Source organism: Corvus hawaiiensis, chromosome 15, assembly GCF_020740725.1.
Source record: "Corvus hawaiiensis isolate bCorHaw1 chromosome 15, bCorHaw1.pri.cur, whole genome shotgun sequence".
NCBI lineage: Eukaryota > Metazoa > Chordata > Aves > Passeriformes > Corvidae > Corvus > Corvus hawaiiensis.
This window is the reverse complement of record NC_063227.1, coordinates 11,629,371-11,652,664: the sequence shown is the minus strand read 5'-3', so window position 1 is coordinate 11,652,664 and position 23,294 is coordinate 11,629,371. Positions and strand designations below refer to the sequence as shown.

The 23,294-nt window shown below is 42.4% G+C and overlaps 1 long non-coding RNA gene across 1 annotated transcript; it reads right to left on the bottom strand.

Moving 5' to 3' along the window:
• Nucleotides 1–736: 736 nt before the first annotated feature.
• Nucleotides 737–15,906, bottom strand: LOC125333942. Its single transcript, XR_007207018.1, has 4 exons — nucleotides 15,648–15,906; nucleotides 11,134–13,564; nucleotides 2,007–2,190; nucleotides 737–1,891 (listed from the first exon to the last, which is right to left on the bottom strand). It is a non-coding gene; the product is annotated as an uncharacterized LOC125333942 (long non-coding RNA).
• Nucleotides 15,907–23,294: the final 7,388 nt, after the last annotated feature.

Below are 23,294 nucleotides of genomic sequence, written 5' to 3'. Positions count from 1 at the left end.
CTTCTTCTGTAGGAGCTCTCCCTGGATGGAATAGGCAGAGCAGCCTTCTCTGCAGCAGTGTGAGCAGAAAATGGACATTGCTGCATTTCGGGCGCCTGTTTGTGGGAAGCCTAATCTAAGGACAACATGGAGAGACTCCTTTCAACCTGTAGTTATTAACTGTGGCAAAATTCCTACAAAACTTCAAATCGATTCCTTTTGTGCCTTCAGGCAAGTATGTCCCTGTGTCCCAGTCCATAAAAAATAAATAAATAAAGAGCAAAATTTCTCACAGGAATACCAAGAGATTCAACTCCACCAAAACAGTAATTGAATTGCTTTGTATAGAAGATGGAAATGTTTGTCTGGGTTTGAGTGTTTTTCTAAAAAACAAATTAATGATCATTATTTTTTACACTATTATGAATCTGAAAAACCATCTAAATGATTATTGTTTTTATACACATTGCCTCATTTATCTATGACCTGCTTCTATGGGGTACCTCCACAGCACAGTGCAAGTGCTGCCTCCTGCTTTGGTGGTGATGCTTGAAGGCTCATTTTACCCTGCCATCACCTGCACAGCAGATGAGTTTACAGGCAAGCAAGAGATATTATTCCATATCGACAGATCTTCTGGGCAAGGTAATTTTATTTCAAACGTGATTTAAAATTCCCTTCCCATCTTGAAATGTCACAGCTTCCTCTCCCAATGACTGTATTCTTTTTTGCTCCAAAATTCTTCTGGAGTAAAAGACAAAGAAAAACAAAGGGGAACAAAGTCAGAAAAAAGCTTTTAAAAAAAGTTAGAAAAATGAAAGTAAGAAAAGCTATAATGGCAGATTCTTCTAACAAAATGCTTTTTTTGACTAATTTCAAGTACTCAAGGAAGTGTTCAAGGCCAGGATGGGGCTTGGAGAAGCCTGGTCTTGTGGAATGTTGCCCTGCACATGGCAGGTGGTTAGAACTCCATGATTTTTCAGATTACTTCCAAACCAAACCATTCTATGGTACTGTGATTTTATGATTCATAGGTGTGGAGGCACTTTAAGTACTATCTTTAGCATGGAACATGGATTTTCTAAAAAGTGGAAAAGTTCCTCATTTTAGAAATTAGCTACTTCATGGCAGGCAGAAACATCTCAGGCACTCAGTGAGATCTTGGTACAGCCTGTCCAGGTGGCTTTGCCCAACACCCTTCTCCACATCGACAGTAAGTGATCAGAAAGTGGAAAAAAAGAATAGCTACCAGAAAGACAATCTAGTAAATATAGTTTATAATGTAAGTTATAAAAGTTTCTCTTTCTCAATGTGAAAATAGGCTAGCACAGCAGAGTGAAGAAGGGATGCCAGTGAACAGAGAATTCTGTACTAGAGTGCATGTATGTATCCTATCAAAGGAACAGACCTTCCTGGATCTCTTGAGGCATTAACTTTTCTGATGCAGAGTATTTTTTCAAGGAAAGAAACAGAAAAAGCACAACATTCCGTACTGTTGGGCTGCCAGAAAAACATATTTTGAGTCATTGCCAGCTAGTGACCTTAGTCAGCAAATATGACTCCATAGATTTTCAGCCCTGCTGTCTCTTCACCAAGGGAGACAAGAGGCTTGTCAAAGCTGTACAGGCACACACACTCTCACAGTGAAATGCTTTTTCTCTCGACTGTGCAGACATCAGGATTACTGAACCTGACATAAACTCATCATTTTCCTGGAAGCAAAAAGGGATGCTAGCCAAAAAGATGAGCCACAGTCGGCAAGAGCTGCCTTGTCCTGGATTACCAAAGGGCAGGCTGTGCAGAGCCATCCTCAGATAAGTGTGCAATGCACAGCCACTGTTTGGAGGTACCTGAAATGATCTGCTGAGAACACCTCCCTGCAGCCTGCACTGAGCCTCTCCACAGCACTCACCTGGCAAGGCACAAACAGGTTAAGGAAGAAACGCAGAAGCTTAAGGAGAGGATGATGGGTGGGAGGCAGCAAAAGGGAATAGTGGTCAATGCCACAAGGCACATTTTCCCCTTACCTGCAAAGTGAAACACACCAGCACCTAGAGACCATCTGCAGCTCCTCTCTCTGTGCTGCTTTGCTGTTTGTTCTCATTCTGGTTTTGAAGCAGTTCATCAGGCCCTCCAGCACAAGAGGTTTACTTTTTTCACCAGATTCAAGCAGTGTCTTGGATCAAGGAGAACAGAATCCTGGGGGATGGGCTAAAAAAAGGAAAAAAAAATAACATAAAGAGGGAGAAAGATAATACACTATATACTGGAGAGAAAAGCAAAAAAATTTCAAGAGATTTGCCCTGATAGAGGCAGGGTGGGATCAAGAACCAAGAAATGGGAACAGAATGTCAGTCAAGCGAAGGGAGGGCAACAAACCACACAAGCAGTGTGGTGACACCGGGGCACGCTCATAGCACTATGTAGATGTTTTTCCTAATTTGTTTGTTGTGAATAGTAAGAAGAAAATGACAAGTTAAAGGAAGAAGTATGCAAGAGGATTCAGGGCTTCTACATTTTAAGTGTTTGGTCTTCCAGTTTGTTCATCTGCAAAATGTAGGTAGCCCTGCTAATGTGCCAGAGCTGTGCCGGGGTTTCAGCCCGGGATTTATTAAGAACAAAATAAAGAGTCTGAGATCTGTGAATAAGCACCAGAAGGTGCTGTAGATCAAGAGATATAGAGAGGGTATCTATTTTTAGGAAAACCTTTACTTGTGCCAAAAAGTAGTTTCAAATCTACGCCAGCACTAACGAATTTAGATGAATTCACCTGAACACTTCTGTACTTAAAAGTACAATGAAAAATCAGAATTTCACTTTGGTATGAAACATTTGGGGCAACAGATAAATCCTCCAGAAGAGATGCCGTCATCAAAGTTGTGATGCTTCAACTTCTGGTGGTTGTGCACAGAGCTGGTGGATTCAGTAAAGATTTATATCCATTAATACACCCTGATGTGTTGTACATTTGATAGAGCCCTAGAAAAGGAGCCACTGGGTCATTTTACCTTCAGCACCGTGACCCTGCATTGCTTCTATGTGCAGGCTGGGGGGTGTGACCTGCAGGCTGGGCCATCCTGAAGCTGCCCCAGTTAGAGTGAAGCAGAATAAATAGGTATATTGTGAGGCAGTAAAATGAGACAGACAGAAGGTACATTGGTTGAAACCACAAGCTAAAAATACTTTATATTCTGCAAGAAAGACACAGCACTGTCAGTAAGACAGCCTGAGACTTGAAAACTTATCTGGTTTAAAGATGTCAAGAATATCTCAAAAGAAGATGCCTTGTCATGAAAGGGCAAGCTAGCTTCAAAGGCAACTACAGTAGCCTGGGCCTAAGGAAGAACACATTGAATGGTTGGTCACTGCAGGGCTGAAAGGCAGGCTTGCATCTTCTTTCAAAGTAGCTCTGTACCTGTTCATTTTAATCTGTTCTCTCACCCAGCAGCAACTGTAGAGCACAGAAACATCCAGGCAGCTGCTAGAGGAAAACCACTTCGGAATAATGAACTCTAGGGACATCTTTTTCCTCTACCATTTTCCATCTGAAGGCTATGATCAGAACATGTATTTGCTCAGGACACAAATACCATCTAATTTTTCATTACACACAGGCTAGGAGACTGTTTTCCTACATGAAGGCCATCATTCATGGAGAGGTGAAGCCCAAAGCTTAGACAGAGGTTTCCTGACTTTCACCTGGACACAGCCAGTCCATGCACTTGCGGAGGTCCAGCCCCATGCAGATATGGCCACCAACTTTTGGTAGTGACATCCCACTTGCAGTTCACCAAAGCTGTGGTAACCTTGTGTGTGAATTTGCAGGGGGTGACGAACCACACTCTGGGGGTACGCATACAGCTCTCACCCACCCTGGTTACCCCCTGGCCCCTCCTGTGAGTACAATCACAAGCATGAGCCATCATCAGAGTAACAACAGTCCCGTATTTTCTCCCTGCCTCCTTATGATAGTGACTTGTTCACCCTTCTGTGTTTTAACTACTTAAGCTTAGTTTGAGACAACATCACTAGTGCTATTATTAGTTCATTAATTACTGTACTCTTTTGAGAAAAAAAGCATTACTTATACCACATTTTTGTTCTGTCCCATAGATGGCACTGCATAGACTCCTGTACTCCTTGATCTCATCCATGGCCTTGTTACCACCATGCACACACCACCTTCTCTGCTGCATCACTGCCAAGAGGCTGGGCTTCACAGTGAAGGAAGAGGATGAAGTTTTGCACCATAAGGCATCTAATATCCACCACGCTTCCTGCATTAGACATACTGTAAAATGTTCCATCAGTATCTCGTCTTCTGTAGATTTTGCCAAATCTAATCTCAAATTTCTTTTTCTCTTTCTGACAAGGATAATAGAGGAAAATAAAAAGCAAAATTTTGATATTGTTGTTTGCTCGGTGTGTTTCTCCATTTTGTTTAATGGATATTCCCACAGCAGGAGCTGGTGGAAATGGTGAGCTCTTCCAAGAAATGTAATTTCTAGGCTGGTGAGCACAATATATCTCAGACAGCCACAATTGAAACTCTTCAACACCTAGGATAAAAATTTATGTTTAAAGTACATCAATATGAAGGCACATCTGTATCCACAGGCAACAGTGATTAATATCTCATTATTTTTAGTGTAAATGCATATTCAAAATGAAAGGCACATGGCAGTTTTAAGCTACTTAGCTGAACAGGATCTTCATGCACCTGTGGGATTTTAGCATTTCTATGCTTTTAAGAGCTTTGTAACATAGGGATAAGATCAGTGTATGATACACTTTACTGAGTTGGGAAAATGTAATTTAGAAGGTGTTCTTATTGCAGGAAAGTGGTGTGGAAAGCTCATTGATAATCATACCTCTTTACATGCTTAAAGACCACAATTACTTTCCTGATCCTGGAATGAAAAATTTTAACATAAGTCTTCCAAGAAAAAGCATCAACCTGTGACTTGAATGAATTGCCCTATAGAGGGATGTTTGTGCTACCGAGCCTTCATACAGCGCACACATTGCCATCAGTGATTACACTGGAAACTCTCTAATCTAGAAAATTTGGGATCACATCACCAACGTCAAGAAAGAAAATCTGTGTTTATATAAGTGGGCTGGTGCCTGGTGCAAATGAATATTCTTTATGGTAACAACTTTTGTTGAAAATGGGTATTTGGCATAAGACAAAGCAAAAGAAGCAGTAAATGCACAGCAGCGGTACTAAGAGAGCAGGGCAGAGCAGATTATCATTTGGGAAACTTAGTGTTCAGCCCAGGGAGATCCAGGTTTATCATGGTCTAAGGGAGCTCACCACAGCTATCCGTAGAACTGCAACACTCAGCACTGTTTGGGGACCATCAGCCAATCAACAATATCTCAGGGATTTATATGTAGCCTTGATAACAATGAGAGGAAAGAACTAAGCTAATCAAACAGTGAGCAGCAACACAGAGCCTATGAGTTCAGAAGAGATTTAATCACTACACAGGTATTTAACATGAGAGAGCCAGGCCTTTGCAATGAACCCTCCTCATTGAAATGATTCACATCAGTGAGTCTTCCTCTCCTGCTTGCTACTGTCACCATCCAGAAGAGGCAGCGGATGATCAAGTGCTTCTTTGATCTCCCATGTATGTGAAGACAGAAATATCTAAGCTGAAGAACTGAGACTCATGGGTCTGAGAGCAGATTCAATTACAACCCATGGAATTCAGTTCTCAAAGCTGAGAATAAATGACATTAATTTTCAGTTTGTCACAATGAACGGCAGTATCTCATACTCCTGCTGGCTCTCTCCAGTGCCTGTCCTTCTTCCAGGGGCTGTAAAACAAAACAGTTAAACCTTCACTGCAGCCAAATCAGCTGTATCCAGACTGTAGGTCAGAAGCAGAATAATGGCTCCAAGACACATATTTTGAAAAATAGGGTATTTGATATATTCCTTTGACACGAGAAGTGGCCACACACACAAGCATAATGTGCCCTAACAAGTTGCAGAATTCGTAGTAAGAAGAAAAGAAATTTACAGCCATGGACTATAACAGTATAACATTTTGCACTTTTCTGGAAGCCTTTGAGAATTTCAAAGAGGTGAGTTATAGATTTTTTTTTTTTTTTTAAGTACAAAATACAGACACAGAGGCAAAATCCTCCAGAGTCACACAGCAACCTTGTTAACAAAATAATACAGCCAGAAGCTCAAAAGAAAGAAATCTTGCAGCAGCCCTGCAGAGTCCTCAGAGTCTGGGTGTTAAAAAGGCAAGCAGAAGCCTTCAGCGTTACAGCTGCATGGTTTTGCACTGACACAGCCTTGTCAGATGTGGCAGCCTTATCCCAGGGTGACAATCTCACCTAGAGGCAGGTGTTCTGGACTACAGAAAAGCACTGCTCAATCATACTGGAGATAAAAGCTGACATCTCCGACAAGAAAACACCTGGTCAGTTCTGCCAAACCTAAGAGAAGTCACAAGTTTCATTGAACTACATATCCCAAAAGGGGAATTTTTGAGGAAAAATAGATTGGATAAAAATTTGGATGATCTATAAATTAGACGTTATATAGGACTATGTATAAAGATCATCAGGTAAGTTATAAAAAATAATTCAGATTTTTTTTAAAGTTTTAAAGATACTTCTTTGTGTTCCAGTGAGATGAGGTCTCAGAAAAAAATCCCTTTGGTTTCAATGAAAAGAATATTTGGTCTGAAATAAAATATTTGGATTTCAAGGGGATTTCAGATTAAACCTTTTAGCTTTAAAAATCAAATTTAGGAAATTTACTTAACACAATGGTTCAAATAGAATTATTTTGATCTAGCATTGATTTTATTACAAGTATTTTTTTGCAGAGAACAATCGTTGATAACATCCCATTCTACTTTTCCAGTACCTCAGCCCCACATGCAGCCCCAGCAGTGTTGTCAGAAGAGGCAGCAGTGTGCCTGTGTCTTTACAGCTCTAATTGCCTTCTCAGGCTGCTGCACCAGTCAAGAAAACAACAGAAATCAAAAATATGCTTCTTTTTCTCTTGCTGGGAGGGAAACCTCTGAACAAGCATATTTGCAAAATAACTGTCTTGTGGTACCCACAGCCCAGCTCAATCTTACCCATCTGTCATTTGACTCTGTAAGACAGGAAAGAAAAATCAAATTAACAAAAGTAACATCTTGTTAAGGCCCTCAAATAAGACACAACTTCATCTGCAACTTTGAAATAAGGTACTGTAGCAATAAATTTTGCTTGTCTGATGTTTCTAGTTTGTCACTGGAATACTGCTTGCTAAGATCTTTGCTGACTTAATTAAGCAAGACCTTCACTAGCAGTGTGCCCCTTCTATGGCAATCCCTCTTCCAGTCCCAAGCAGGAAAAAAACCTAATGGTCAACAATTAAACATCATATGTTAAAAGCAGAGAAAAGGTGGGGAAGATGAAAGGGTGAAGTGCCTATCCCTTAGGACAGTCTCCCCATCCTATGAAAAGTCCATGTCATTTCTATAGAGGAGGAGCTGGCACTACCTGGGCACCAGTGTGGTTATCACCCCAGCTGGGGACAGACACCATCATTGCACAATCAGGCACACAATGACAATGTGAAACACCCTTCCATGAAACAGAGAAAAAAGGCTTCAGTAGCTCTAAGCTACCCCAGGCCAGAAGGGCAGCTGAGCACTTTAGGTGCTCCAAACCCTCTGCTCATAGGGAACTGAAGTCCCCTGCCCCCCTGTCTGGGTGAGGTCCTGACAAGCTCCCTCTTCCAGGGAGATGGGCTTGGTGAGCAGACATCCCCAAGACAGGGAGACAGGTGAAAATGCTCTAAGATTGCTCCACTCCCTCTTAAAACTGTGGGATGGATCTGTCCCACAGGTGTCCCAGTGGAGGACAGCACAGCCCAGCTCTCTACCAGCACACATGATGTTTTAGTGAAAAGCCTAAGGAAAGGTATGGAAGGGAACATCCTCATAATTCTGCAGCCATTTTCCAGGTAAGGTGGCTTTACAGGTTTTTTACCTAAGTAGGGCAAAATGTCACATTCTCTCGTTCAATTTTCCTGCAGATTTTAATATCACTGCAGTGCACTAGTTGTCTCATCTTAAAAAAACTTGATGCCAGTTTCAGCCTTCAGTTCTGCTTTGACCCTTTATCAGCTTCACACGTGACATTCTCAATCCTTTCGGTGTCCTTCCCAGAATAATTCCCTCTCCCTGTGAACTCATTTACTCAAGGATTAAATTCATGCATTTGCAAACAAGACAGCCCATAAAATTATATTGTTCTGCTTTTGCAAGAGGAGCAGCGAGGTGAGTCTTTTCAACGGGCCATGAATCTACTTTAAAAAACATTATTTTTTCTATTCCAGCAAACTCTTTTAGTACCTGATAGCTTGGCGATCTTATTATACTAGATTTAAGAATTCCTACAGGAGAGATACTTAATAGACAACCATCTTATAAAGTTTTACTGCTACACCAAAAGGCCTTTTCAGAGTGATTAAATAATGTTAACTGCCTGAAGAATATATTTCCATAAGTTTTCTTTTTAATTAAAGAAAACGGGAAACAGAACACACAGGAAAAGAACATAAAGATCCTAAAGCCATCAAATTAATGATGGCTTACAAATGTGATGTGTAAATTCTCTGCATTTTCCTTACCATTCCCTACTTTTATTCCCTATGCTGTTATTACAACTGTCCTTTTTAATAAAGCATCTACATTTGTCTGAACATATAACCAAAGAGTTAGATTTTAATGCTTCTTAGCTAGTCAGTTATCTACTGTAGCTTCACATGAAATCCAGATACTACACAAATGAGCTCATTGTGGGTGGTAATTAATTTACACCGATAGGAAACTTGAAATAAAATATTAACATGGTCACATTTCATTACGACCATGATATATCTTTTTCACCCTTATTTAGTTAAACACATTGTCCCCACAGCTAGCAGAAAAATACGTCTCAGAGCTACACTGACAGCTGGGTAGTTGAAACAAGAGGGCGAAATGGAAGATGAAATTAATCTAGAAATTTTGAAATTTTTTTTAAAAAAGCAGAAAACTCACAGCCAGAAAGGAGCACAGTGGCACCAGAGGCAGACAAACACTGGAGCACAGCAGGAGCTCTCAAGTTTAGTGGTTCTGGCTGAGCTGCAGGGCAGAGCTGAGATTTCAGTGCAGGCCATGGGCCATGTGCTCTGCAGAGCAGTGGTGTCTTGCAGGGGAGTTCTGTTCGCTGGGCAGACCTCTTGAATCCACTGCAGCAGCTCCAGATCAGCCTCACACTGAGAAAACCTCTGCCCAGTGTAATGAACCCAGAGCTCAAAATCTGAAATCCAAACTTTGGTCTTCTCCATTTAAAAATTACCCATTTTTTTATTTCACCTTAGCCCACCTTTTCCCACTCAGCTCAGGACAGGCAGCTTCATTTGCTCTCCATGGTAATTTCAATTCCTGTAGGAGCTGCCTGGTGTGCTGGGCTGTGGGGAGCCTGCCTTGCCCTCATGAGCAGTTAACTTACACCAAAACCAATCACACCCTTCCTACATTGATGAGATCTACTTCCCTCACTCCCATCCTCAGCAGAGCAGCTCTGCCACAGAATAGGGATCCACAAGAAATTCTTTACTCTGGTGCTTAGGTACAAGGCAAACACTTCCCATATCTTAGCTTTAAATATTGTTACTCTCTCTCAGTAGAGCTTATATGCAAGTTTACAGGCAGATTGCTCACACACAGCTCTTTCCATGCTCTATAAAGATCATGTTCACCCATGAAAAACCCAAGGCCAAAGTTTCAGTGCAGGCTTAAAGAAAGGACACACCTAATCTGTGCTCTTGAGCTCTGCCAGTATAAAACAGCTCACATCAGACACAGATACACTGGTGTCAAGCATGCCCTAGTCCCAGGTTGTCCCCATATCAGTAAAGACTACAGGCAATGCCAGATGAGGAACTGTAGATATTCCTTTCCCTGAACCCTTCAGAATGATAAATGCAACAGGTCTATAACGCCTTCGTCCCTTCAAATGCACAGACACTTTCATTGTTCCCACAACACAGAGAAAACATTTTTTAAAAAAGTTAAAACCAAATCTGGTCTTGTTAATTCTTATATGAAAAAAAATCCCATCTCATGATAAATCTGAGTAGACCAAGCACATATTTTGGGCTTGCCAAAAGCAAGCGCATTTCTTCCCAAAATGCTTTATGGAACTTCCAGTTATTTTCTGGCTGCATTTTCAGTTTTAAGTGATAGTTACATTTCTATTTTCAATGTCTATGCCACAAATAACAAACTTTCAATTTCCTCTGCTGTAGAATTATTCCACTCTGCTTATCTTGAGGTTCAATTCTCGTCTCCATTTTAATCACATTTTCCAACACTGTATTTTGTGCAACAAGCCATTTTCCTTCATGAAAGATAAAAATGATTGCAAATTCCATTTCATTTTTCGACCAAATTTTGCTGATTTTTTTTCTGCATTTTTTCACTTAATTGGAGAAAGAATACATGGCAAAATACACACTAGGCCTACATCACTAAGAAAAATAACATTTACACCATCAGCCATCTATATACATTACAGCTACTTAAAACACTAGTATCAAAAGTGCATCATGAGAAGTTATTTCATATTTTTTAAAAGCTCCGGCCAGCAGCAATAATAATAAAGGCTTCTAATACTAAGTATTCTTTTTAGTAATCACTATACAATTTACTTACAATGTAGTTGCAATATAGTATAGTTTCATTTATACTCAGCCATAGTAAGTCACAGCCCTGGAGACAATTTCAGCAAGCTTTATGTACTGAACAGTACAAACTTTTGTGGGCTCCATGTTCTGGCTTATTAGAATATATTTTCAGATGACAGGATGAAACTTAGTGTAGAAGAATGTAGCAGTCTAAAGCACATATTCTGCACATTGACGCAACTGCAGTAACAGTTAAAGGTGCCCAGATGTTGTAAGAAATTGGAAAGCAAGTTTTCAGTGTGCTAACAAGGGCAATGAGGACTGAGATGCTAAAAGCCTGTGCAACTGTGTGGAATTCAACCTCTAGCTCATCTTTCTAATTTCAGGAATAAAATTGTATTGTAAACAAAGAAGCAGTTTCACACCAGCTGACTGAGGACGAAGGAAATTCCTACCTCTTCGAATAGAGAGCTGTCCCAAACCCAGTGACGCTTCCTTCCTTTGTCAGGATATCTGATCACCATGCCCAGGGCAGATGCTGGAAGTGACACTTGTGCTTTCTCCAGTAGTGTGGTAACTGTTCAGCTGAACTAATTCCTGATAAATATAGTGGAATGGAGCAAGCTTGAAATGACTCGTCAATCTGTATGTTTCAAAAATAATCTAAATACCCGAAACAAGAAAATAGAAAAAACAATAAAAAGGAAGGAGTAGATGGCCATTTCTTATTCCTTCCCAAATTACACATTCTAATAATTAAAAAGTACTGGGTATTTAGAGTATTTGTCACTACATAACTACTAGACTATATTACTAATAAAAAATTGTTACACTCTGTATAAGCAGTTATAAAACAAAGAGGCAAACATCAATTAATCACCTTTTTGTAATCCTGCCATTACATACATCAACTAACTCACATCCTCTCCCTGTTTAAATAGTTGTTACTTAAGTGGGTTAAGATACAGATTTAAAAGAAAAAAATGAATAGATATAAATCATAATTCAAAGAAAATATTAATGCACATAATGATACCACCACCCTTTATTTCTGAATTCCATTGGATTTGGAATAAAGTCACAACAGCATTAGAAGGACAAGAGAAAAATTTCCTGTGCGGTGAAGAGAAGCACCAGAAAATGTGCAGATTACCTGACACAACAATATTTAAGTCATTCTAAATTTCTCATCCCGTTAGCATAAATATAACTCAAAACTACTTCAAAGACTTGATATTCATTATATTGCATTTACAGAATGTAACTCCATTGAAGCTGACAGAACTACCCTGGTTCAAAACTGGAGGAACTGAGGAAGAATTTGACATTTTGATTCAATCTTTAATGTGCAAATTACCTTTCACTTATACAAACAAAGCGTACTGGCTCTCAGGCAGAAGATAAACGTAATAAATCAGCTTACATTTTTTTTGCCTATTAGTCACAGTGGAATTCCCAAAATTAATTTTATTTTTATCTTTTTGCCACTCTTCAGCTTTTTCTTTTTCATGTTCCTTCCTCATCTTCCATCACCACAGGTTTGTATTTCTCATTTTCTATTTTACATCACTCCATTTTCTTCTCTACAATGGAAAGGCAGACAGCAGGCACAGAGACACTGCCGGCCCAAGGTAACCTCCTCAGACTCCCACAATCTGGAGGATCTGATTCTCTCTCAAAAACACTTAAACTTTATAAAAGGAAGGGAATCAAAACTCATTTGCATATAGGGTCGTTCCATCTCTTCAGCTCACATGTTTACAGCTCTGGAAAGTCCCTTTCTGATTCCTTGGCTGATAAAGAGCCAGGAAAGTAACTCAGCACAGGGAGAGGTGAGAATTGTTTTGCTGACCTTGCAAGTTGGGCTATGCTAAAGCACTCCATTAGCCTTGCTCGGAGGGCCTAGCTGGGAGATTTGCGTTCTGTTTATCCTTCAGATTTCAAGGCTTAGACCACGCATGCAGAGCTAAAGACTTAAGTCAGAGAAATCCCCACTCTTGCGCAGGAAGACGCTCTGGCCAGGAGCTCGATACTTCAGCTTCCTCTCTGTATACTCCGCAGTCTCATCTGGGGACATCCTGAAAACATTATCAGATGCCTGATAAGCTCTTTAACTTTCAAGTACTTAGTGATTTAGTTTCGGTCAAAACCTCATTTCAATACATTTTCAAAGTCTAAATAAAAAGTGAGACCCTAAAGGAGAAGAGATTAGACTTGCAGCCTAACATCTCTCGCATCCAAAACAATGTGACTAACATTTGATACTAGCATAAACGAATCTACTTCTCCATACCTGCACCAAGATAATCAGAGTGCGTGTTCAGCTTACTAAAAAGGAGTGGAATTAGATGTCTGGTTAATTAATGCTTTTATTTATCCACAAACAACGCAGCAGAAGCAGCAGCAGGGATTGCTTACTCCATTCCAATGTTGTTCATCATTGACACGAGGAAGATTGTTTCTGAGAGAGGGGTTGCTTAAAACTCTGGTGCCCACTCTCCCCATGGGCTTTTCTGGCAAAGCTGGCAAGTGACAAGACTTGTTTTGTTCCATGTAGACTCCCATATACCAGGCATTAGACAGATTTTTTCAAACCCCGTTCACAGACTCAGAACAGGTTGACACCATTTAACCCTGTGGCTTTAGCCTTGGAAGAGTAAACCTCCACCACCTCCAACATTTTCCAGTTCAGATGGGTACTTTGTGAGGATTCACCCAGCGGAAATCACACCCTCTCCACTGGTTGTCTTCATCCCAGTCAGGCCAGGGGACTCTTCTAGGATACATTCCAGGAGGTTCTCCTTCACACAGCTTCTGAAGATGAAGAAATGTGCTCCATCTATGAGTCTGGAAGCATCGAGGAACATTTTCCCATGTATTGCATGTCTGCAAGCCGACAGAGCTTAATCTACTTTCCACTCCCAGCACAAAAACCTATCAAACACCTTTCATGACTGCCCTGATGTTTTCTGCTGTACTTGCCCTAAGGGTTACCACAAAAGCAATGCACATGTATGGATCAGCTACCTTGGAGAAGAGGAAAACTTGCAAGATATTTATTGTTAATAACCGCATTCCTCTGAGTCAGTACAGAAATTCAGGCTGTCCATATTCAGGGCAGAAATATGTACCATCTACTGTTTCATCCCAAGATCTGGTTTACAGACCTTCAACTAGGCTAATACACAAGTTACAACTCACTAGAGCAGAGGTTTCAGACACAAACCACTCACCATTTTAACATCCACATCAAAATATATAACAACAAATCCACTGACACTGAGTAGACCCAGATGGAAAATAATCCCAACATTTTAAAAGCATGTAAAACTGGGATTTTGCTTTTCAGCAGCATGAGAGATCTGATAGGCTAAAAAAATACCATTGCCTGAGCTCTCAGATGCTGCCCTGCATCATGTTTGGGCACAGAGAAGCCAAGGCTCTAGCAGGATTTATCAGTGTGGACGCTTAACTTAATTTGAATGAGTCGTTGCACAGGAAGAGAGGAACAGTGATATCTCAGGCTGAGATTCAGCTGTGTTTGCAGCGCTCACTTGTACAACTTCCAAAATGCATCCTCACTCTAGTCTCGGATTTAAAAACTTCTTTGTAAAAGACACTGAACTAAATTAATCTATTCTCTGCTGAGCAGTACATCCTTGCTGGTTCGTTAAGTAAAGGTAATTCAAGTTTCTTGTGTCCCAAAAGATGGGTATTATTATGTGCATGTATCACAGCTGGATAACCTCAAGCAGAGAGAAGCTGTAGAGCTCTTGGTGAGAGCAGCAGATTCCTCAGTCCTCGGCACATCTTCGAAGCAAAAGCAGGAAAGTGTACAGTAAAGCCAAAACACTTACAGTGGCCTTTAGAGAGCAAGGATGACAGGACAGGTTCTTCACTTTGCTTGTGAAACAAATGCAGGGACCAAAGGAGTCAAGGAAATGTTGTGCACTGCTCCTGACAGCTGACATCAGTCAGGACACTTATTAACATCTTTGCATATCATCTGGAAAGTTTTGACCAACTGAATTTCTTTTTTGACATAAAGTCTGGATCTCTGCCTAATTGAGTGGCTGGATTCTCTTGAGGCAATAATATGTTAGGCCAAGCAAAATAACACTACAGCCCTGAGTGCAGCACTATCAGAAGTGGTCATGCAGTGCATTTTAAGGCCACTAAATCACAGCCCAAGTGCCAGACCACCTGATAGTTCCAGCTACTCTGCTCTATTTACTGCTGTTCCCTGTATTCCTTACCAAAAAGGCTGACTTCCTTCTTTCACTGAGGCAGAAGGTCCTCCCAGAAGGGAAGACCTCTCCCAAAGTAGTTAAAATCTTTACAGGAGTATAAAACATGCCGGCATCAGAGATAAATCATGTCTTGTATATAAAACATCTTTCACAAAAATACAGCCTTCAGAAAGCAGAGTAGACATACAGCCATTTCATGCATGATTTCATAAATCTTTCATCCCTGCTTAGAGTATTTCTTTGTGACAGGCAGTGAGGTATGAGTTATGAATTCCAACATGAGGTGGAGCTTAGTTCCATTGAACACTACAGCAAAATCCCCATTATTTTGAAGAAACTGGAATTTCTCCTTCAATACTCTTAAAAGCAAACTTTCACTTGGTTTCACGAGAAGTTAGTTCTGTGGATCTTTTTATATGATACAGAGCCTATACACATACATATATTATTCTTTATTTTTGTACATCTAATTTTCTGTTTTCTTTAAGCTGAATTGTCTTACAATTCTGATTTCTGTCTTATTGCTTTAATAGCCAATACATTGATAAGAGCTTGGGCTGACAGAGAAACTGAGGAAATACTTTATAAAGCATGCACCTTTCATAGATCATTTTGCACATTTACAAAGGCTATGGTCATATCACAAGCCAGGTAGTATTTGATTAGCCATTTCACAGCCCATTGTGACAGGCATATAAATTATGACACTGTGCTCCTACCTCTTATGCAAGCATTGAAGAGCTGTCAGGCATGCCCAGGTAGCAGAGAGGAGAGGGGATGGTAGAAATAGCTCTTCTGTGTACTCCTGATGACCTGTGCAGCCTCCAGAAACCAGAGGTCTGCTCGTGGACAGGGCTCACAAAAAGGGAGTAACATGCCAAGACAGGAGAGCTGCAGCTACCCTCCATTACATGTTTTTCTAAACTGGGAAATGTTCCCAGTAGGAAATGCCTGCAGAGATTCATACAGAGGCATTAACCTTCCCCCCAGAGCCTGTTTGTGTACATAAGTGCATGTACATGCACATATTTCTTATCCTAAAGGGGGATTTTTGCTCCGCAGTTGCACAGAGGGCTGGATTATTGCCAGAACAGCCCACAGCCCCTGCAGCTTTTCTCTGTGTCCTTCGTGACAGTCAGATTGCTTGTCCCAGTGCCTTGAAACCTTGCCAGAGTTGTTCTACTCAGGTTTGTCATTCTCTTAATTACTTTCCTGTGACTGGCTTTAACATCTGTGAAAACAAGTCTGAGAGCTAGTGCAACAGAGTCAGACCCCACACAAACCACAGTGCACGCAGAGATCTGCCCCTACCACCTGCATCGTGGCCCCCATCTCCTCTCATGCCTCCCTCCCCGGGACAAGTCTTTGGCTTGCCTGCACCCTGCCCTTGAGACAAACAGTTCTCCCTGAGATGAATGCAGAATTTCAACAGGTAAAAATATTCCACTGCTGCCTGTCAGCCAGCTCAAGTGAAAAGAAAGTGCTGCAAAATAGCAGCAGGCAGCATGGTACAATTTCTGCCACAAGCTTCATAAATGGCTTCACTTTGCAGTCAGAAGTTAGAAAACAGGAAGGTTTCAAATGAGTTACTAAGGCAGGAAGTGAGTCAGCCCTGAGCAAGAGGGACAGCAAACATCAACCCCTTCCACTGCAGACACCCAGCCACAGACATGGAGCCAGGCACCCAGAACCAAGAGTGAGTGAGCCTGAGAGCAGAAAGCATCAGCAGGACAGGAACAGGGAGAAAACGAGACCCCTCTTCTCCAACCCAAAGGAGGGAAGATTTTATCCATCCAGAGGCTATCTGCTAACCAGTCTTTCTTCTCCTTGCAACCCCAACCACCAAGCCACCAGCCCTTCCCCTCCCGTCCCTGCCCAGGCACACACACCAAGGCCTCCTGTGCAGTTCCACTCAGGAGAAGCTGAAAAGAGTCCTGCAGAACAGCTCAGCTGTGAGTAGGATTGCAAGTCCCCTCAAGCATCAGGGAATTTGAACCTTGGCTTCTTGCTCACTCATTTAAGTATTTGCTGTTGGAAATAGAAACATCAACACTTCCTCCTCAGCTGCCATCCCACTCTGCCCGCATCCTACATGAGATGAAACTGCTCTGGAAACAGTCACATCAGCCTCCACAGAACAAGGAGGCCAAGGAGCATCTTAGCTTAGGCATAGAGATTTTAGCTGCTTGCCTAGAAACAGATGTTTATCAGAGAATTCATCTGCAGCAAACAGAAGAGCCATAAGCCACCAGTGCCACCTCAGCTCAGCAGCATTATGGCAGGAATTCCGAGGATTTGCATTTTGGGGATACATCCAAAAGAAGCCCCAGTCCTTTTTTAGGTGTACCTCCAGGCACAAAAATTACACCTATAAATAGAACCTAGGTACTGAAGTCACACAGGCAGAGTTGAAAATGAAACTCTAGATACTGGACAGTATTCCCCACCACACAAAAATGTTGCGCTCCTGGTTGAAGTGCCAGGAACATTTGGCCCTTAAGCCTGGACAGTCATACAAGCACTGAGACCCTACATGGATAACAAATCCCCCACAAATTTTTCAGGTTCCTAAACAGGGTAGAATACCTAAAAGATTAGCTGTTCCACAGGTGAAGCATCCAGTTCCTAATATGCTGTCCTCTGTTTCAAACATGCTGTTGAAGATATTAGGAAGACAAATGACGTTTTGCTCTCTGTGTTAATCAGAAAACTAGGATGCTAATCCCAACCGAAAAAAAATTTGGAGGACAGACATAATTGGCTGGGTTCAAAAGACCCTCGCCTGTCTTCTTTTCCTGATAATAATCTTCTGCAAAGCATCAAATCACTGTAGCAAAAGACTTAAGAATCAGAGCATGGTCACACACACCATGTGGGGGAACCAAGGCACAACTGAAGAAGAACATAAGCTTCCTCAAAGCAACTAGATTTCAATGCAAAGCATTTCCAGATCCTTCCTGGTTTCAAAAGAATCTCAGACTAAGGCATGGGAAGCTATGCACAGAAGAAAGCACTTCAGAAGAAACTTTTTAATCCTTGAAAGAAACTGTTGAGAACTTCTTATCTGAACAAAAAAAAAAGGCTGGAGCAAGAGTGGGTAGAAGGTAAAAAGCAAAATCCAGAACCTAGTTGCAACTTGCAAGTTTTAATTATCTTCTAGTGGAATAATCATTCTTAGAAAAGTGCTGTGCTGCTGGAATCAAGGCTTCCACAGGAATGCTCCCATTCTCATTTTCATTTTGGCTTTTTTCTCTCACTCATGCTTCGAGAGGTCAGCAGGCTCCTGGAAGCAGGGGGCATTGCATTTCCAAAATGAAGTTTTGTAAACTAGTTTACACAGCAAAGTTTTGTAAGTCAGCTTTGGAACTAGAAGTCTTGGTTTCATAATAATGGGACTCTTAAACTGACAATTTAAAATGCCTTAAAAAAATTTATAACCTCCTTCACAAAATCCAGGGAAGGAAACATAACAAGCTCTACTCCAAGCAAAGGATCACACAGCTGCTAAAAACAGTTCTCAAAGGTTGTGTATTATTTAAGAAGGAATGTGATAGGCACGGACTAGACAACACCTAAACAGCCTTAGGAAGAAAACATTATGGACAAAACTTTCAAGCTCAGAAGAAGTTCAGAGAAAAGAGCTGTTTGCTACTGGATGTATTTAGGTGAAGAGAACTTCCCTGAAAATAAGAATATTCCCAGAATATTCCCTGAAAATAAGAAGAATCCATCAGGGAGAATCACAACTTGTTTCTCCTGCCTGGAGTTTCCACAAGTAGCAGGTACAGAAACCCAGTCGGGGTCAATTGTATTTTTAAAAGGAGGTTGTATCATGCTGAATGAAGTGCAAAATCCTCAGAACTAATAAATCCAGCAGCACCTTACATTTAATTAAAGAAGAAGATGACAAGTTAGTTAAACATGTTAATTTATTGATTCTTGAAGCTGGAAAGGTTTTTGTCACATGGCTTACAGAGAACTGAAGTAAAATAATAGCTGATTTAAGCTTGTTTTTTTCTGGGTTTTGTTCTCATTCCAAAACTGAGTCATAAAGACTTTGAAGAACCTGCACTGGAACAACAGCCAAAGAAAAACATCCCACTTAGGAAATAGATCTGCTGAAAGCAGATGTTCCCAGATGGGAACATCCCAGCAGAGGTGGTGTCTGTGCCTGCTGCGATCTGACCTGTGCCACAGCCGGTCCCTCTCAAACCTGATGGTTCAGCAGCACATGGAGTCACCTCTGTGTCCTTGCTGAGAAGAAGTTTTCAGTGCTGCTTCTCAGGCCCCCGCAGGCACCTTTTTCACACATGGACAGCTCGCATCTCCCAGGCCACTTTGGAACGGAGACTGGCCATTATATCTATTCACCCCACAGGTTGGGAGAACTGTGTGTTTGCCCTGCAGAGCTAAGGGCTCCCAGGGCCCTGCAGTTGGGATTTCCCTGCAACAGTCCCAGGAACATCCCTTGCTGCAGGGTCAGGCACGCATTTGGGCTGTGTCTCTGTAGACAGCCCAGAGTCTACCAGAGAGGAAAGAAAGGGAAGACTTGCACTTCATGCCCCCAGCTCTGCCTGGTCTCCCCTGCGCTCCACTGAGGGATGGCCCATCTCCTCTCCACCTTCTGAGGTGCACATGCACACTGCAGCTGGGAAAAACACTTTGGGCAAAATTACTATTTCCAGGGATTTTTGCTCAAGCCCACTAACATTCAGCATCCCAGCTGGCTATTTACAGAAGACTAATACAGCATCTTGCTCAGACGTCAGATGAAATTTGAGCAGCAGTGGAGAAAAAAGTAACAGGCATGAAAAGGTCTCCTCAGTGGCTGTTCAGCCATCACACTGGCATCGCTTACAGGGAAACGTCTGCTTGCGTTTTGAAGAAAGGGTCAGGCCTTGCCTTGTGGGAAGACAAGGCTCTACATTCCGGATCAAGGAAAGCTCTCTGTCTCTCTGGGATCCGTGTCACACATGGACTGGTGTAATCCCAGAAAGACAGAGCCTAATGCTGCAGCGCCTGCAGGTACCAATCCTGCCCAGCAATGCCGCTGCACCCTGGCCCCAGCAGGGATCACAGGGCGCTCCTGTGTCCCTGTCCCGCCCTGCAGCCGAGGCTCCCCCTCGCAGCTCCGTTCGCAGTCACGGCTGCTGCAGCCACACAACTGTTGTGGTGAGCCATGGCTCCCAGCATGGTGTACTGGACCCTGTTGGACAAAAGGTCCAATGGTTTAACACCCCTGAGGCCCAGGAACCATAAGATGGCCGCCCGCCTCAACACGGTTGCCCTCTGGCAGCTTGGCGGGAAAAGTTGTTGATCAAGGCGGGAAAGACGTGCCACCTTGTATGTCTGCAATGGCCACTGAACTCTCCTCCCCTAGTTACCTCACTGTTTAGTTATTGGTCCTCGTTCACCCTCCCTGCCCCTCTCAGTCCCCATTGGTTATGACGTATTTGTCTCCGCCTGTGTTACACCCCCAAACTGTGTGGTTATTGGTTGTTCTATGTATGCTCTGCCCTGAGCAGTGGGGTATAAAATCCCCTGTCAGGGGCTTTCAGGTGCTCTCTTGGCCCTGCTCCCCTCAGCTCCAATAAACCTGTTCCTGCTTCCTCCAAGAAGAGTCTCCTTGTTGCTTCACTTCTCCTGGCGCTTTACCCATTGGTGGTTGAGGCGAGTCTCACTCAGGATCCCGCCTAGCCTCCCGTTCCCTGCCTGCGCTCGTCCTCTGCCGCTACAGCAGGCAAATCAGCTGCCCAGTGCTTGGCCTCTGAGCTAGCCACTCGTCTAACACTGCGGCACACAACCCCACCTGCCAGGGTCTCATCATCCCCCCGCATCCCTTCCGCCACCTACGCATCCCAGGGCTCGGTACAGAGCACTTGTTGCCTACTTACCCCCGCTCCTTTAGCGCTCTGTGCTATTCACAGCGAGAGCTATCAGATGTACCCTTTCCCCTCTGCTCCTGATTTATCACAGCCTGGCACCAAAGCTCCCCAGAAGCTGTTGCCAAGGTCTCTGGATCCTTCCACAGCCATCCCGCATGATCCCAGTGACAACATCCTCTCACTGTTGGTGTGGCAACATCTAATTCTACCTCCATTGCATGAAGTTCACCTATAATGTCCCTGCCCGGCTCCGTGGGGTCTCGTGTGCCGCCACAGAAGCACGGGTGGGCTCAGTATTATACTTGGTAGCAAAGAGTCGAGAAGGGCATTTGCATGCGTTCTGGCAGGAGCATTTATTGCTTCTACACCGTCAAAGGTAGCAGAGGCAAATGCGAACATGATCATGAGGTTCACAGTTTTGTCCAGGGGCAGGGAAAAGGCAGGACTAGGGAACAGAGACCAATGAAGAAGCTCTGAGGGAGTGACAAGGGGTAGAGGCTAACAGCCAACCGGGGAATCCAAACTGGGACAGATTAACATAACAGAACAAGCATCCCGGGAGAAGCCCCTCCAGACACGCTAACATGAAGTGGTTCTTGTGGTACTAGGGACTTGTCTTACTGAAAACTCTCTCTCCCTTGTATGTTCACCGGCCACCGCATTCACTCAATGACCCTTCCTACCACACATACAATTCCAAACCTGAGAACTTTAACTAATTTTCAACCCACAATTGGTAAGAGGGGAAAAAGGCACCAGGAAAGGGGCAGCTCTCAGTAGTACTTCTTAACTATGCTCACCTTGCAGGGACCTTGTGCAGCAATAAACCAGAAATAGTGTTTTCTGGGGCATGTTGTCTGTTTTAAGACCTATGAAGTTTTGGGTGGAAGAGAGTTACTTTTCTTCACAGTACCTAGCATGGGGCTATGTTTTGGATTTCTGCTGGAACTGGTGCTGATAACGCAGGGATGTTTTTTTCTTGCTGAGCAGTGCTTGCACAGAGCCAAGGCCTTTCCTGCTTCTCACGCCACACCAGGAGGCTGAGCAAGCAGCTGTGTGGTACTTAGGTGACAATTGGGGTTAAATCATGACAGTCCTTTTTGGCCCTAATGTGGGGCTCAAAGGGTTCAAGGTAACATATTTGATTGGAATGTTCTAGATCAAATATATAGCTATTGCTGTTTAACTATTAATCAGCAGGCTCCTGTACTTGCCATGGTGTGGGAGACAGGGGAGTAGAAACTCCTGCAATTAAAGGAGGCTTTGATTTACAACCCTGGAAGAGACTAGGTCTGGCTTAATTGACAGAGATTTGTGGACTTTAAGCAAAAGGATTACAAACTTGTGTTCCTATCATTAAAAGTAAAATTGTACACTGGGTGTTTTGGTGAAGGGTTTTAAAATATAATAGTGTGATTTTATATAGTTTAAGTTAAGAATGTAGATGGTATAAGAGAGACAACTGTGTGTACGTGACATGAGAAGTTATTGGTCAAGACATAGCTGCATTGCAGTGAGAAGTGCCACAGGTGATAGGTCATTAATCTAAAACAAAGTGTCGATTTAAGTATCTATTGGATTAGAAAGTTATAAATTATGATGTAACCCTAAATCTTGTGAATAGTCGCCATTACTCGGAGGTGTTGTAAAATCTCATGCCTCGACTGATGCGTTTGTTATTTTAAACAATAAATTCGTGTAATTGCATAGTCCCATCCCTTAAAGTTATTTTCCTCCGACACGTGAAGCGCAAGAAACGGACACCATGGGGCTTGCTTGTGTCAGGAAAATTAATCCACGATGGCAGAGGTTTATGCCCAAAAAGCAGACAGAGGAGTCCTGTAACTTTATTTGAATAAAGGGAGAGACCATGGGCATTTCCCATGGGGTCTCTCAAATTGTTCAGGGACACAGCCTCCTTTTTATCTTAAGTTCCTGGCTGCATCTCCCTCTTCCTTTTCCCCATTGGCTGAGGTACTCGGAAGGTACAGACTTCCCAAATCGCCTACTCTATGCCCCCCTCTAATATGCACCCCCCTTTTGTTATATAAAAGAAAGAAAAAATCTATTCATTATTCTATTATGTCTTTGTTCTTTTTCTCTAAGTTCAGGAATTTAACATGGCCTTTGCTGAGCAACAGTCCATGTTGATTAGTAACATTTTCTAGAACTAAGAATTTCTTCTATTACTTCCCTATCTATAAGTTGCTAGCTCTATCTACAAGCAGATTCACATGGTCTGTTTGTAAAGACAAATTAATCTTATTCCTTTCACTTGCCTTTATGTTAATTAGAGTCTAATGCTTAATAGTAGCTGCTTTTTGGTTTCACTGCTTGTAGTACTGTACTGCTTATCATCATCTTATTCTGCTACATCTGAGAACATTTTGATAACAGCCATGGCCACATGCCTGAGGTGGCAGAGGGCCAGGGCATCACTGCATTCCTGTGGTTCCGTACTGGGCAGGCTGGAACTCCACT